This window comes from Periplaneta americana, chromosome 13, assembly GCF_040183065.1.
Source record: "Periplaneta americana isolate PAMFEO1 chromosome 13, P.americana_PAMFEO1_priV1, whole genome shotgun sequence".
Classification (NCBI taxonomy): domain Eukaryota; kingdom Metazoa; phylum Arthropoda; class Insecta; order Blattodea; family Blattidae; genus Periplaneta; species Periplaneta americana.
The window spans coordinates 10,701,703-10,719,397 of record NC_091129.1 but is presented as its reverse complement, the minus strand read 5'-3'; the positions used below and the strand labels follow the sequence as shown (position 1 = coordinate 10,719,397).

General features: G+C 35.7%; 1 protein-coding gene across 4 annotated transcripts in view; it reads right to left on the bottom strand.

The window, feature by feature from the left end:
* LOC138711741 (calmodulin-like) overlaps positions 1–17,695 on the bottom strand; it is a 454,283-nt gene that overhangs the window by 70,805 nt on the left and 365,783 nt on the right. The window lies entirely within an intron of this gene.

Genomic DNA, 17,695 nt, shown 5'->3' with positions numbered 1-17,695 from the left:
TAAGGGGGATATACTGAGAAGCGATAAAGCCGAAAGCGAACCAATTTATTTCTATGCATATCAGTTTGCAAACCTCTCAGTGTGACTCATAGTAGTTATGTTAATCTTCAGTACTTTACAGACTTATGCTGGGTTGCAAGAAAACGATACCTATAAGTAATGTATTCCTCCATTAGTCAGTAGACTTTAAAGTTGTTCACACCTGTAGAGTAACGGTTAGCACGTCTAGCCGCGAAACCAGGTGGCCCGGGTTCGATTCCCGGTCGGGACAAGTTACCTGGTTGAGGTTTTTTCCGGGGTTTTCCCTCAACCCAATATGAGCAAATGCTAGGTAAATTTCGGTGTTGGACCCCGGACTCATTTCACCGGCATTATCACTTTCATCTCATTCAGACGCTAAATGACCTACATGTTGATAAAGCGTCGTAAAATAACCTACTAAAAAAATCTTTAAAGTTAGTGGATTGTCGGGTTGCAGAAGAGGAATTTAACGGGTCACTAGTTATTGGATCGTTAACCAAGCATCTTTGGATTTCGCAAGTGACGTAGGACGTGAGTGAATAAAAAGTAAACATTGGCTGCTAGACTGATGTGAGACATTGCTTTTATTGTTGTCAAAATTTGCAATAAATACAGACTAATACGAACCAGAAAGAAATCAGGAACAGAAGTTTCAGTGAGAAAGATAAATATGCCTATTTGTTATTAGAACTAGCGCACGAGTGTATTGATTTTATGGAAAATAAAAAGACAGACTACAGAACACATAACCTCGTCGTCAGACGATGAACTAGAGTCTGTAATAAAGAAATAAATGATTTCGCTATTCGAAGAATTAATGAATAAATAAATAAGTAATCAAATTATCGTATATCCATGGCTAAGAAGAGATACCTCATATCTACAAAAATTGTAATTTAGTTTAACTACATTATTATTATATAGATTAACCACATTATTGTGTTCACAAAAGTGGACAGTATACTAATATTTTGTTCTCGAATAGAAGATCTTGCAAAGCAGAAACGTATACAAGAAGTTTGTCTATTTTGGGAAAATAATTTCGAAAAGTTTTTTTTTTTATTTACCTGCAAATGTTCAGATATGAGGTATTACTTTATAGCCATCGATATGCAGTATTATTATAATATCGTGTATATAGGCCTATTATACAAAATATCGCATGCCTGAATCTCACACAGGTAACATTACGATGAATCAAAATATATAAACTACTCGACAATACACAAAATGTACGTAAGATGGCTGTCTAACGGAGGATTAAATATCATTATAGGAGGGAAATCAGATCTCTAAGTTAGTGAATCCTTTAACAGACCAATAACACTGAAGATGTTTCTTGCAACGCGTCTTTCGAACTTATTGGTCCGTTAGCGGCTAACGAAGGAATAAATGCGTTCTTGCAACTCACCATTAGTCTTTTTGTGGAGAAAAATGTTACAGCTTTTCTATTTCATATTATCAAAGTGAACAAATTGTCTATGATTCTAAAATTTCACAGCAATATTACCAACGTCAAAAAGTTTTTCATGTATCTCATGTGCAGGCACATATTTACCGATGGGCAGATCAGGGCTGTTGCTCCTGGGCGGCAGAATTTAGGGAGCGGTATTTTTTGTCCGAAGGGCCAGTGAAACATTCCTGAATTTCGTTGTGAGCGAGGAAAACAAACAGTTTAAAAACCGGTACTTAAAATTTTTGTCATTAATTCTTCCCGAGAAAATATAATTATGCGATATTCGAACAAGCCCAATTCGAATAATTTTTTTTAGTAGGTTATTTTACGACGCTTTATCAATATCTTAGGTTATTTAGCGTCTGAATGAGATGAAGGTGATAATGCCGGTGAAATGAGTCCGGGGTCCAGCACCGAAAGTTACCCAGCATTTGCTCATATTGGGTTGAGGGAAAACCTCGGAAAAAACCTCAACCAGGTAACCCAATTCGAATAAAAGAATACTTTGGTATTATACAAGAAAGAACGATTACCAATAATTCACCTGTGAAACAGCGCAAGGTGTCATTCTCATTCTCAAAACAACAGTAAACATGTAGCATTCATGAAACAGTCAGTGATGTATCTGTACGGAATTATGCTAAAAATTTAAACGTCAATAAAGACATTTAATATTCTGAGAATATAATGGAAATGTTTTGACAGACTAACAGTTGCACTTTTAAGGCTTACTATAGCGTATCCGATCAAACAATATTGTGAACCAAAACGTCCTACTTATTTTTAAAACTGAACAGTTCTCACTTTTTTATTTCTTTGCAGTTGCATAATATGCGGAGTGATGATCTAGTATAGTGGGACCATCGGATCTGTGCCCCCGTAAGATATGCGAACTGAACCCTAATTCCTTCTCAGCCTCGGTAATTCATTTCCCTCCCTGCATTCCTATCTCTCTCTTTTCTATCTCTCTCCCTTTCTCTCCCCCACTACTCACAATTTTGAACCTTCTTCAGTTTATTTGCACTTGCAGTCCAGTGTTGTCAACTCAACATGAATACTGTAGCACGGAGTGGCGAAAGAAATATTATTAAGCAAGTACGTAATAGCATTTTTCGATGAAGAGAAACAAACAGGTCAATATCTGTTTCCTATAAATCAGGCAACGATAAGAGCAGCTGCGATCACAGATGAGGCTTATTTTATTTCAATTGATTACGTATTAAAATTACTTACTTAACTAATACTGATATAATACAACATTTTTGTGTAATTTATAAAGGCGGGTCAGAGCGCCTAATAAAGAAAATCAGGCGAGAGGGAGTCTGTGCAGGAGATGAAAAGCTAGAGTCACCGGGGAGGAACAGACCAAGGGAACCTTTAATTCTTGTAGATGATATGGACCGATATATTTTAAGAAGAAAGATACAAGAATTTTATACCATGCAGAAAGAAGTTCCGACTTTGAAGAAATTATTGAAGGTTGCGAGGAAAGAATTAAATTTCCAAGGTGGCAAAGAAACGTTACGGATTAATAGAAGAGGAAGTAGCTAGATTTGTTATCAACTTGGGTGAAGACAGCATCAGCAGCAATAGTAGTGGCTCAGATTCAGATATGTCCGGGATATGCCCTCTGTAATTTCATGCATAATACAAGTCTTGGTCTTTTGTAAATATGTAAATTATTTTCATAAGAATAAATTAGAACTCCTGCACATTATCAGCATGTTATGTTATATAGTATGTAAATATGTAAATAAGATGGTAGTATGTATTAACTTCGCCATAGCCGGCCCTTAGCCCGGATGAGAAAGAAAGAGGGTACATGACTATGTGTTCATTCATTCCTACAATTTTATAATTTTATTACGCCTTCAAGATCACGTTCCAAATCTAACAAAATAAGATAATAAGGCGAAGAAAAAGTATTTATGACGAAAACATTTCTTTTTAGAAATGAAACAAATTCCCTTCATGTAAATTCCATTTAACCAACAAATATCCACTGTAATCATATAATTATCTCCGAATAATCGTAGAAGTCAATCAGCGTCATTAGACCTACTTAAATTAAATTATGAATAAGTAATAATTAACCTCACATTATTAATAAGCAATATGCAAGAGACATGACATTGTTTGGCGGAAGTTTGGCAACACCGCTATTCGGCAAGGTTCGTGGCCTGCAGTTTGACGTGGTGGGAGGAAAGCTGGTGGAATGGAGTGAGTAGAGGCGTTAACTTTTCCAAGAACGAGGGCAGCGCTGAAGGGGCACAGATTCGATGGTCCGACTATAGGTTGGTCAGATGGTGTGTGATATAGGCCTAATGATTAGTTGATTAATGAAGAATGAGTAACTGTAGAGTTAAGGTAAGTGGTGCGCAGTCCAAAAAATAATCAAATGAAAGGGCTGTTCGGAACAATGAATTAATGAAACAAATTCCAAAACTACATAGTCTCTCAGTCACTGGTAGTACACGGCGCATAGATATAATAGCTTTCAAGGAATCTACAAGATCTGGATTCATAATTTATCCCACTGTACGTTTCGAAACGAATGAGGAACAGCCAGCAGAAGTGGATAAGGAAAAAAAGAATATCTGCAATCCTACCATTCCATATTACCTCCAAAAGTACCAGCTAGAAGAGCTTGAAGTAATTGGACTTCTGGTTGAAGCAAGAGGTACCGCTACTCTCTTATGAAAGATGTGTTTATGAGGCTTGGAATACCTACATCTATTATTCCGATCGTAACTTTAGCTGCATTGAAAGGATCAATTACTCTCCTGAAGTATCACCTATATTCGAAATAAAACTAAGTTCATTAGCATTCTTTACTTTTTTGTAAGACTTACCTCTCTAAAACTAGGTATATTTCCACTAATCTTAAAATGTATTTGCAGCTATGTACTTGTAGGAGTTTCATTGTCAAAACAAAATCAATGGTTCACTGAACTTGTAAACATTTATATGGTTAAGTACTCTTTGTCCCTCGTGGCAGCTCACGAATAGTGAGAAGATTTCTAAATTAATTATGTTCTAAGAAATTCGAGTCGAAAAGCACGACCCTACAACCTAGTGATAACTCTTTGTCCACTGCTTCTTACTCCAGTGGTAATGTTGTTGATTCAAATCATACAGACACAATAGACGGCAAGGAACAACAATCCTTTGCCAATTAATTATATTTTATACCCGCCTCCATAAGTACAACGTTGTAAAACATACGTTAAATTATCAAAAATAACAGTGAACTGTTATTTTAAACATTTTTCATTGTCATTAAAAACATTTTTAAGTTATGCTGCACGACTGTAAATTTTTCAATTCTTCCAAGAGCAGAAACCCTCTGTTTGAAGCTGTTTACACATGATTTAGAACTGCTAGGATTTTCTAAGTAGGTTATGTAATGATTCAGTTGACTGCATTGCAATTAAAAGATTAAAGAGGAGGACAAAATAAAAACTGCCCATTGCGGCAGAATATCAAAATACAGCACTGTACCCAAAGATACTTTCTAAACTCCGAACGCTCTATGGCAGTGGCTCCCAAACTTTCTGAAGGCGCGACCCACTTTTAGGAGAGACTTTATTTTTCCCCCTCCTCCCCCCCGCCGTATCGGTACTAAACCCCATTCGAAAAATATCAGTCCTTGTAAAATCGAAAATAATAATAATTTTACTGAAAATCAGTGCATACCACCCAAAGTATATGGTGCAACAGTTACACGAAATCTTAGGTAAACATCATTTCTAGTACTTCAAACCATTACCACCGTGGCGCTGCGGTAATAGTTCAATACAAAGTTGTAAATTCCATCAAAGGAAGGGCGTTGCAAACTTGTACTTTCAGCAAAATTTGTGAAGGTATGGGTTCGTTATATGAAAATAGTTTGGAGTATCGTGTTGAAAAGTTAAGAATAGAACTTTTAAGGGTATATGTACGTGAACGACTACAAATATTATCAGAAAATGCAGGCTCTAAATTTCTAAAATTTTATAAGAAAATGAACTCACAATTGGACAAAAATTATAAGGTACCACAACAAGACTTATCAGAACTTAAATATCTGATAAACGTATAAAAAAGGTTACTATTAATATTTTTCAAACCAGTTTTATCAGAGTATGAAAAAAAAACTATTCTGCAGTTACATCATTTGGTAACCGTAACATTGTTATGGTCTGACATCTTTAATATTTTTCCTGCATCTAATAAACACTTATTTCTGAAAAGTAGACTACTCTCATTTAGAGTTGTTTATTTTAATACAATTAATTTTTTATTTGTCCTACATAAAATACGAGTATATTAAAACTGACAATGTTTTGTGACCTATTTTTTATATTTTCAAAGAAATGGGCATTATTATAGTCTACCTTTTGCACAAATGCATGTTAAATCAGTGTATAAAATATCAGAATTCTATCTCTAATGGTTGTGGAGTTTTGAAATAATATGTGTAAAAATTTTCAAATTTTGGAAAATTTAATCACAAAAAGTGATTTATAAAAAAAATATTATTAATAACCTTTTCATACTTTCATCAGATATTTAAGTTCTAATAAGTCTTGTTGTGGTACCTTGTAATTTTTGTCCAATTGTGAGTTCATTTCCTTTTAAAATTGAAGAAATTGAAAGCCTACATTTTCTGATAATATTTGTGGTCGTTCACGTACATATACCCTTAATATACCTGTACGTACAAGTTGAGAAATCGGAATATATGCAAACCTATTTTCTAATTGAAGAATGTGATCTCAAAAATCACTCAGTCCATTTGGCAATTTTTATTATTTATACATATATTATATAAGTTTTTAAATTTCTATCATTATGTTTTAAGCTTCTTTTCTTCCAAAACGACGACAATTCTGGTCTAAAAGTTTGTGTTATCGAGTATATCACTTGAAAACAAGCACCTTCTTATTATGTCCGTTATTTATTTCGTATGAAACAAAAACAATTAATTTCAGGAACTGGAGATAACTGACGTATGAATAAATATTAGGAGAGGATCAAATGACTCGATAAAACACTATCCAGTAAAGAATGCAACTTTAAGAAACGATGGAAAACCTAAGGAAAATAAATAATTAACAGATTGACTTCAACAACTTCAAATTAGTGTAACTTTGAAAATATTGAGAAGAGGACCCATGTTTATATGACATATTTATTCGAAATGTATTCGGGGATATGCTCCGTAAGTGTAGATAACTCCTCGTGAATCACCCTGTATATAATAAATACTGAATTAAGAAATGAAGTAATAAGAGTAAGGGAAGGTTTATTTTCTATGGCTGGATTCCCTAATACAGTGTTTCTCAACCCTTTTGATGATGAAACCTTTCCTTTCCATGCATTACTTCTGCACGGCTTCCTGCCCTTGTAAGTTAAAAGTTAATAAACCATGCATTCTATAATGGAAGTAAATACTCGTATTCAAATAATGAACGAAAAACAAGCAAATTAATTCTGCTCCTCTCTTTCATTCTGTTGTAACGAAAACATGTTGCCATCCTTTGGCAAGGGGAGGGGGGAGGGGGGAGGGGAGAGGGGGAACTTCATAGATACCGTAATATACTTTTAAAAAGAAAATAATTGGATTGTTTTCATTTAACGCAAATACATTTCATATACATTTTAAATGTTATTATTATCATTATATTATTATTATTATTATTATTATTATTATTATTATTATTATTATTATTACGCTCTTTATCACCTACCCTGTTCAACATCTACTTGGACACTTTAATGGAGAACTGTTTTCAGATTATGGGAGGGGTGATAGTAGAAGGTAAAAAGAATAAAGTGCGTAAGATTTGCTGATGATATGGCGTTGTTAGCAGAATAGGAGACGATACTAAGGGGCAAGCTACTGGAGCTGAAAATTCTCTCCGGATTTGAACCCGGGTTTTCAGCTCTACGTGCTGATGCTTTATCCACTAAGCCACACCGGATACCCACCCCGGCGTCGGACAGAATCGTCTCAGATTAAGTTCCAACTCTTGGGTTCCCTCTAGTGGCAGCCCTCTGCACTACGTCATAGATGTCTATGAACGTAGGACTGAAGTCCACACATGTGCTGAGGTGCACTCATTATGAGTGACTAGTTGGCCGGGATCCGACGGAATAAGCGCCGTCTTAAATCACAAGTGATTTACGCATATCATATATATTATTTAATGTACCGAAGTACATATGATATTTCCATGCAGATATTCCGCGTCATCATACGATGAAAGAGTAGTGGAACAGAGCGCTTATTTTTCTCCGTTCCATTACTCTTTCATCATATGATGACGCAGAATATCTGAATGGAAATATCATATGTACTTCGGTACATTAAATAATATATAGAATGGGATGAAGATAAATGCAAATATGAAGACCATGGTTAATTATCGAAAGAAAAATAAAGAAGGTAAACGTATTAATTCTAAATGAGGCAGTGAAACAAGTGGACAGCTTCAAATACCAGGGGTGTACTATAAGCAGTAACATGAGCTGCTGCCAGAAGTCAAAAGGAGGGTTAGCAATGGCAAATGAAGCTTTTAATAAAAAAAAAAAACATCATCTGCGGACCTCTGGAAAAACAACTAAGGAAGAGACTAGTAAAGTACTTAGTGTGCAGTGGAGTATTGTATGGGGCAGAAACATGAACATTACGAAGAAGTGAAGAGAAATTAACATAAACATTTGAAATGTGGATATGGAGAAGAATGGAGCGTGTGAAATGGACAGACAGAATAAGAAACGAAGCTGTGTTGGTAAGAGTGGGTGAAGAAAGAATGATGCTGAAACTGATCAGGAAGAGGAAAAGAAACTGGTTGGGTCACTGGCTAGAAGAAACTGCCTACTGAAGGATACACTGGAAAGAATGGAGAACGGAAGAAAAGATTCGGAGAAGAAGAAGATATCAGATGACATTAAGATATATGGATCATATACGGAGAGTGAAGAAGACGGAAAATATGAAAGTCGCGGCTCCAAATGAACTCCTCTTTAACCCCACATAGGGCTGAGGACCACAGTTTCAGAATCAGTCATCGAACAAAGATATACGTAGGTTAACTTTACTGAAATAGATGCACACTTTTATCACCTAAGATTTGTTATAGAAACAACTTTCCTGTGTTAATGTGAAACTAAGTTGCTAATTTACCTTAGTTTACTAGTTTCGTCTTCATTGTTAGTCATATTCAGAACCAGTGAGGTCGTTGCTTATATTCGGTTCTTCCGAGTTTTTTCGGTGATGGGTGCGTTTATGTTCGGTAGTGTGTAGTCAAAGGGTGTATGTTCTGAAATTGATTTGTGTATTTAGGATATGTTGTGGTCGGTTGAATGTGTAGGATTTCCATGTCTGTTTCTATGTTGCTACAGTTGTGGTTGGTGTTCGTGATGTATTCTGCGTATGTGAAGATATTGTGTGATTTGATTATGTCTGTGATATATTTGTTGTAACGTATTTGATATGATCTCCCAGTTTATCTGCTGTAGAACTCTTTACAACTATTGTATGTAATTTGCATACTCCTGTTAAGTTGTAGGCCTATTTGTTTTTTTTTTGTGTCTTATTTGTGTGTTGAGATGTTTTGTATTTGAAGTGTTCTGTATGCAATGTGGTGTAATTTAATTTCCTGAATGAAAATGCGATCTTGTGTGTGCCTTTACGTGATATATTTTTTGTGTTCTTGTGTGTTTGAGTTATGTTTCTTTGCTTCTTGTGATTATGTTTTGTCTTTTTACGAAGGTGTCCATTATGTTGGGATTGTATCCATTCTTTTGTTCTGTGCATGTAATGGTGTGTATTTCTTCATTGTAGTCTTGCTCGTTCATTGGTATATTGATTAATATGTGTACCATTGATCGTAATACGACATGTTTGTGTTGTGTTGAGTGATAGAATGTGTTGTGTATGTATATATGATATGTATATAACTGTGGTTGTTGGTTTTCTATAAATTTTGAATGAATGTTTGTTATCTAATTTTGTTATTGTGATGTCTAAGAAATTTATGAATGTGTTCCCAAAATTTCTAATGTAGGCCTAAGTGTAATTGTGGGTGTATTTTATGTACTAGAGTAAATTTTCATTCTGTACTTTGTTTCCTTTGTATAGTATTAGAATGTCGTCCATGTATCTGTGCCTGTATATGCTGTATGCGTGACATATAAACACACTAAACATACCCACAACATATCCTCAATACACAATTAAATTTCAGAACCCACACCCTATTTAACTCCACGTTACCGAACACATCCACCATCAAAGCAACTTCAGAAGAAACTGGAAACAAGCAACTAGTTCTGAAGATAGATAACAACGAAGCCGAAACTAGTCAACTAAGGCAGCGTTTCTCAAACGTTTTTTGAAGTGGGGACCACTTTTTTAAGTCAGAACAGTTCCGCGGACCACCTTACTCTTGCTCCCTTCGAAAGCAAATTTATTATTTTCGTAGCATATTTTAATGCCAGTATACTTATATTTTGAAATAAGATTCGGTACTTTGGTCCTCTGTTACGAATTCGGATGGTCCCTGGCTGGGTTACAGGCGCGGCGCCAGATGTGCAGGGAAAAATGTCCAGAAACACCACGTTCATAGTGCTTTAAATCCCTCTTTTGTTGCTGAGAGTAGAGTGGGAAGTCGATAGACGGATAGGATAATAAATTTCATAAAATGTCTGTACTAGGAGAAAAGATGAAATTCGATTGCCATGTGTCATTTACAAACTCTGAGATTTTAAGCTAACAGTGTGATACTCAATTCGTTCGAATTTTATTTTTTCTTGTCTTTTATTAAGGACCACAAGGGCAGATCTCGAGGACCACAAGTGGTCCGTGGACCATAGTTTGAGAAACGCTGAACTAAGGTAAATTGTAACGCTCTGAGGTGGCTGTCACGCAGGCGGCCCGGGTTCGAGTCCCGATCAGATCTGGGATTTTTCATTTGAAAAATCCATAGTGATACTTGTGGCGGACAAGGTCACAGTTAGGATTTTCTCGGGGTTCTCCCGTTTTTCCACAAATTAGGCATTTACATCATTCCGTCACCATTTCTCCATTTCGTCATCATTCCGCAGCATTCCCCGAACGCCGGCTGGCGATGCACGGAGGAGGCCTAGGGACGATTCGGGTTGCCTACTCGAAACCTGGGCACACAGAGAACCTTCGTGTGGTCAACCGGTGTGGGTTTGGGAATGCGCCACTAGAGGGTTAACGCAATAGATCTTCACAGGTCGCATTGCTGGGCTATGGTCCCCTCCGTAAATTCCATTCCAAGATAAATTGTAAATTACCAACTACTGTCTATAACAAAATATCGTAAGTGATGAATAGAGACCGGATTCTTATGTAATTACATATTGCATCCCTTTACTTGTAGATTATTGAAAATGACAAATGATGGCGATTTGTGGTCCTGATATGGTTATAGTTGAGTTCCATTTCACATATTTCTACATATTCTTAGTAATATAATAATAAATTATTATTATTATTATTATTATTATTATTACATATTTTACATATTATGTAAAGAATGTAACAATGTAGGCAATTATTGAGTTTTTAATTTTTTTATTAAATTCTTTTTATTTTTCAGAGTAAATTATTGAATTTTTCTTTCATATATCCTTGGACATATGTCTTAACGCCCCTCTCCCATTACTCCGACTGGAGGGCCGCTTTTTGTTCTCACTATAGTATACGATACTAGTAAAGAGGGAGGGCCCGGAACTGACGTCGTTATGTTTTGTTCACAACTTTAGAAAATACTTCAATTTCTAAATCTGGCTTAAGAGAATAGTTCTTTTATGAATAAAAAAAATAAATAAAAAAAAACTATGAATTCCAACTCTTTGTCTGTAAAACACAGTAGTTCGGAGTGCCTCAACTCTATACATTTGCCCTAATGCTTCCTCAGAATCTGGGATGGTCAGGTGCGCCGGTCATTTAACTATGTTACAAATTGAAAGTGGGCTATTAATAATAATATGAGAATTGCGCACAAATGTGCAATTACGAGAAGGGTGTCAGTGTTCACCAGCGTAAAGTAGGCTATTAGCGAGGGGTTTGGGTCGGTGTCAGGTAAATTAAAATGCCATTATGTGTGTCACAGAAAAATACTTTTCTAGGAAATCTTAAGGCACAAGGAAAAAAGGCATAATTGTGGCAGAGACAAGTTGTATTTGCAAACTATACAATGAGGTGGAAATAGCAAGTCACATTCCACGCTGCATCCTCCCAATTGAACTGACCAGTTAAATTGTGACGACATTTTTGTGAATTTAATACATTAATAAATAGTGATTTTAAATTACATATTTTATTAATACTACATATTTTATTACATATTTCCCCGATATTTACTACATTTTTATGTACATATTTCGCACTTTCATATTACATAAAAATCCGGGGCCTAGTGATGAAAGTGTTGAAAGTGTGCATTCAGGATGTATAATCATTATTAAACATGTATTTTCTGATCTGTTAATAAAATAGCTTCTTCTTAAGCTCCCTAACATCAGGATATTCCGAACTTTCTTTAGAACAACAATAGACACTCTCACACGGTGAAGCTCCCTAACCTGTGGTCAGCACGATGCAGAGCCACTGTGAAGACATCACAGTGTAGTACAAGATAAGGCCCTATCAAGGACCGCTTGATTGGAAAGTGCACTGAACCATAGCGACGGAAAAAAAAAAGCTTTAAAGAGCCAAATAACATTAATTTGGATTATATCGTACTCATATTTGATAAATTGCATGCAAAATTAACACCAATAATTTAAAAATGTAATAAAACTTCATGTAATAAGTAACATACTGTATATAAATAAGATGGATGGCGTATCTCTTCCGGGATAGTTGGTTTTCCTGTAAGGTTTTCTGTGTCACTGGGACGTTTAGATCTAATTCACTCTGTGGTATATTTTTTCCGCTTTGAACGAAGACTGTGGTGATCTCTTCATATTAATAAAATGCAACTTTCAAGGTCTTGAGTTTTCAGATGATGTCATGTCCGTTAATGTTCAATTCGTGCTGCTAAAACCCCTTTCACTTAAGGCAGTGGATGAGACAAAACTTTCGCAGCAGCTATGAGATATTTACGGGAAGAGTAGGCCTACCTATTTGGATTGTATTTGTTTCACCTGTTCCTTTCACTTCACATGAACTTTTGACACAAACGGAAAATTTAATCGTCACTATAGAATAACGTTCAAGATCATTTGGACGCCACGAAGTGGGATTTAAAACTGCAGAATCAAACAGTAACTCAAGAGCTAACGCGCTGGTCTTCCACTCAGGCGGACTGGTTCCGATCCCTGGCCTGGTATGATGGAATTTGTGGTAATAAAGAAGATGCTACAAAGTATTTTTTTTTCGACTACTCCAGTTCCCTTCTATCATCCCATCAACACTTTCCACTTCCCTTTCATTTCATCTATCATCTGCAGTAGTAACAATAGACTGGACTGAAGTCTTGGGGGAAGTAGTAACCGTACCTTGTAAATTGACCGGTGTTGATTCCACGAACTAGTAGAGTGCGTCATCCCCTCCACGAATGTTTGAATTCCCGCCCCACTCCCCACTCCGTAATCGCCTACGATATCTTGTATACAATAGTGGCGACGTCAGCACTCAACATGAGACCATAGACTTACTAAATAACCGCCAGACCGCTCACTAGCGCTAGTGTTATGCTCCCAAATTGAACAGTCGACGAGCGGCCATTTGCTTGGTAGAGCTGAATAAGTATGGTTCTTTCAAGTGCTGCTTTTAATTGCAGCAATGCACACGGATGTAAAGATAAAGAAGGAAGGAATGCTATATTTCACTGGTTAGATAATCCTTAATTTCTACGACGATTTTTTCTCCATATTATGTTACAGAAGATAAACTATTGTACTTGCCATGTGACTCTTTATGCTTCAAGTTTCCTCAGAGTAAAGATTCCCTTAACCGAAAGTGAATAGGTGCAATCCGCAGAGAGAATTTCTACTCTACATTGAATCATTCAGTGTGTTCGACTCATTTCGAAGATAGTAATTGCCTTTCAAACTACGTTATTATACATTGTTATTGTCCTTCACTCACTCTATATCATTCATTTTCTTCAAACAGCTGTTGTCTCAGTGCATACATGACTAATAAAATTATTCACCGAACTTAAACATACAGAAACTGCATAAATTATAAAAATATATTTTTTAATGTAACTGACTGAAAGTAATTCCTGTCTTAGTTACGGATTAGTGAAACATTTTCTTATGCTATTGCTGCTATTATTACTACTACTATTCCTGCTACTGCTGCTACTACTTTTTTACTTCATGCAGGAGTTTAACCTACAGATTGAATTAAAAAGTTAACATATTAATTCTTTTATTAACCGTGGTTATGAATGTTCACATTCAGAGTTCCTATGAAAATGATGTAAGTCTGAACACAGTACCTATGTCTGACAGCCAGGGTTGTCGGGTATCCCAATTTAGGCGGGATTCTCCCAATTTCCTGGTCGAGTCCCGATTAAAGGGAGCCGGGATTGACAAAAATCCCTATTTTACAGATATTAGCCTTGAACATATTATTTTAAGCAAATTAGTCTGTATTTCCCATTATCCGATATTTTATTTATATATTGACTCAAATGGTATCATTGTAAACATAGAGATAATCCGCGGATATTTAGGAAGTCTATGAGGTAGCCCAGCTAATTGTCGTAAGGCAACTAAACTCACAAAATAATACTTCTTCTAGTTCTACCGCATTGTTGATCATTCAGTTCCGGTCCCTAGTCGCTGTTCTCGCAATTAGTAAACATTGTGTATTTCAAGTGCGTTGACCGGCAAGAAAGATAGCGTTTTGATATCGTACTTTACACTAATAACAGAGACATACAATTGCTGCGTTTTGTAGTTTAGTGAACTATGATTAAACATGGATTCATCGTCAGATAGTGAAACTGTTGCAGTACCGGTTCCAAAATTAATTTATTAGCAAATTGTTAAAACATAGGCTATTCGCGGTTAGTAAAAGAAAAAATTATTGTAGTGTTCACTGTACTGTGTATCCTTCGTATTTCAGTGTTTCTCACGGAGGCGAATAGGCCTATTAGGCATTAAAAAGCACGTGAACACTGTGCAGAAAACTGCTATAAATCTTATGATAGGCTAAATTGTTGACAAGTCTAATGTCTTAGGTCAGCTTCTGATATCCCGACTTCCCTCGCAGAAAACCTAGCAACTCTGCTGACAGTAGAGACACGGTATTAAAGGTATCGCAAAGGCAGTATTGTTCCTTTAAACAAAAACATTTAGCTTTCGGATACGCAATACAACACGTATTCAAATAGCGGTTTCGAAATCCCGCGCGTTTTCTACCTAACAAATGGCGGATTCCTGCTGCTTCAATTTGGGAACATATTTCTCACTTCTCCGCTACGGCGTGGTAGGGGCCCTCGTAAAGCCAGCCAGCCAGTAGCATCAAACAAAAAGTGTCATTAAACCGACTGTTTACAGTAGTCTATACAGGGTGATTCAGAACACCCGTAACAGTAATTTATTTCAGAAACAGAGACAAAAATATTTATAACTAAACCACATGTGAACTTTCACTTCAGTTTGGTTTCATCAATCACCTCTAATCAGTATTTTTTCTAGATTTCCTGATTTCTCTATTTTCTTCTTCTCTTTTTTTTTGTCGCTTTCTTCCTACATTTTTTTTATTTATTTTTATTTTGTTTTTCTATTTCTTCTTTTCTTAATTTATTAATGTGGTAGTTTGAAAGACTAAGATTTTCGCATGAATCCGCACACATTAGAGAAACTTCAGGATAGCACTGAGCAATGAAATAATAAGAATTGCAGTTGGTGAGCTTAGACGAGTGAGTAACAACATATTCTCACGATATCAAGCTTGTGTAGGAGCGGAAGGACGACACTTACAACATCTACTGTAGGGTAGGTTTCATAATCCATAATCCGTTGTAGGCTGCATTTTCCCGGCTGATAATCGACTTATCGTCCGGAAGTCAGATTCCGTGCTACGGCAGTCAAATGTATTAAGGATCGTATATTAATAAGTGTAATGTGTGTTTATAACAGGAAGAACTGAATTCAGAGTCACACACAGTACAAGTGAATCATTAGGGCTTGGCTGTAGTTGAAAATCGAACAATGTGAGACGACATGGCGACTTTCTGAATACGTTATTTCGCCTTCCACTGATAGGTCAAACCAAACCAATAATACTGGAAAGCTTGCCTGTTTAACATTGCAAGCGGCGACGAAAAGTGACTGTGCTGCTATCTAGCGGCTTGGATTGTTTACACACTCCTTGCGGCGTACTGGGTTACTTGAGGAAAAAGGGAGAGGTGTGCATTTGATGTCAATAAGAAAATGCAAATCAATAGAATTAATTAGATTAGAGTCACAAGGTTCACAACATTTTTAATTAATAAGAAGTTACAAAGTTATTGGAATAGAAACGAAATGAGACAATTCTCGAATTTTCAAATGTAGTTATGATTTAGTTGTGCATGACTTTAGAAACTTTCATGCGTTGCATATTTCGTTTCTTAGCTAATGGTTATCCATCTTATTTTTGATGCAACAATTTATTGGCACATTGAAATATTTGCCAGTAAAAATACTAGCACAGTCGCTGCTTTAGGGATGAAGCCTGTAGGCCTATCTTGTATTTTATCTTTTACGTCAAGCAGACGTGATTTTAAAATCTCTGCAGACATAGTATCTTTTGATAGAAAATAACTTATAGTTTGCTTTAAAATGTTGTACATTCCTCGAATAATGGAAACCATTGCTTGATTTGCAAATGGTACTTCTGAAATTTTTACGTCAATTGAAGTTTGTTGATTAGGCCTATCTATACCTAATTCAATGAACCCCTAAAAGTGACTGTTTTAGCATTATAAGTTATATTTTCCATCAAAGACATTTTCATCTTCAACAATAATAGTTACAACCTTTTCATTCAATTAAATGGTAGAATATCGGATTTTGTTTTTTATAGGCTAATTAATTGTAAAATAGTGCGATTTATACCGGAGTCTATACCAAATTCACGAAGTCAATTTTTGAGAGATCTAACTGTTGGTAAACATAATTTTCTTCTTAAAAATCTTTAGCCTTGAAAAAGTTGCGGAAAAACTTTTGTCGTAACTGGAATGTCGTTTCCCCATTTCCTTCTTTTTAGGCACACTTGTGACTAATGAATTCATCATCTTGAACAATTTTAATTAAATGGGCATTTGAACTTGCTGTGTTCAGAGCTGTCATTTCCACTTGAGCCATTTTTTATCTTTTGAGATTTCTTGCATCGTAAAAAATGAACTTAATTCAGTGAAGTATGAATGATGCCTTTAAAGTATAAGACTAGGCAAATTATTTAACCGAATAACTACCTGAATCACTTGTTATGAAAAAACTTGAGTCCACTTTCTTCACAAAATCATCAATTCACATTTTTATATTACGCATCCCAAGGCACACTACTTGGTTAAAAAAAATTAAAGAATTTCAATTTTTTTTACGGAGAAACTATAACGAAATTGTTTTTTGTATGAACAATGTAAAGTAGATTTATGCGTTTTAGTACGTAACTGTTTCAGTTGACACAGGGAATATGTCATTGCTAATGCACTATCTAATTACATGATGGAGGAGTATCGTCTGTCGTTTCTATCTTATATCAGAAAACCCATAGCCTCCTCGATGCAAGATCTAATATGTTTCTTTAGGACCTTCACGGTTCTTTCATTGTGCTTTGATTTTGACTCATATTTTCGGAAGAAGGAGCTGTTAAATTCAGTGAAGAAATAACTGTGATCTTCAGCCTGTTACTAAAAGCAAAGTATTAAACATTAACAGTCCTGCGACTGATTTAAAACCCCAATTTATTACACTCTATTTTTATTTACCCCTAATCTTTCAAATGATGGTTACTGAAATCCGAATCAAAAGTGATCTGAATATATTCTGTGATTTTTGTACAGATATTCTGTCCCTCTAATTTTAAACGTTTCGTCTAGAACTGTTGACAGCGTTTTTAGTTAGTGCTTGCATTTTGCTTATGATATTGTTTGTGTTTTGTTTTTTAAAGAATTTTAGACAAGAGCACAAATAGCGGTAGTAGGTGAACATGGCACATCTAAAAGACAAAAGCAAATAACTGTTGAACAG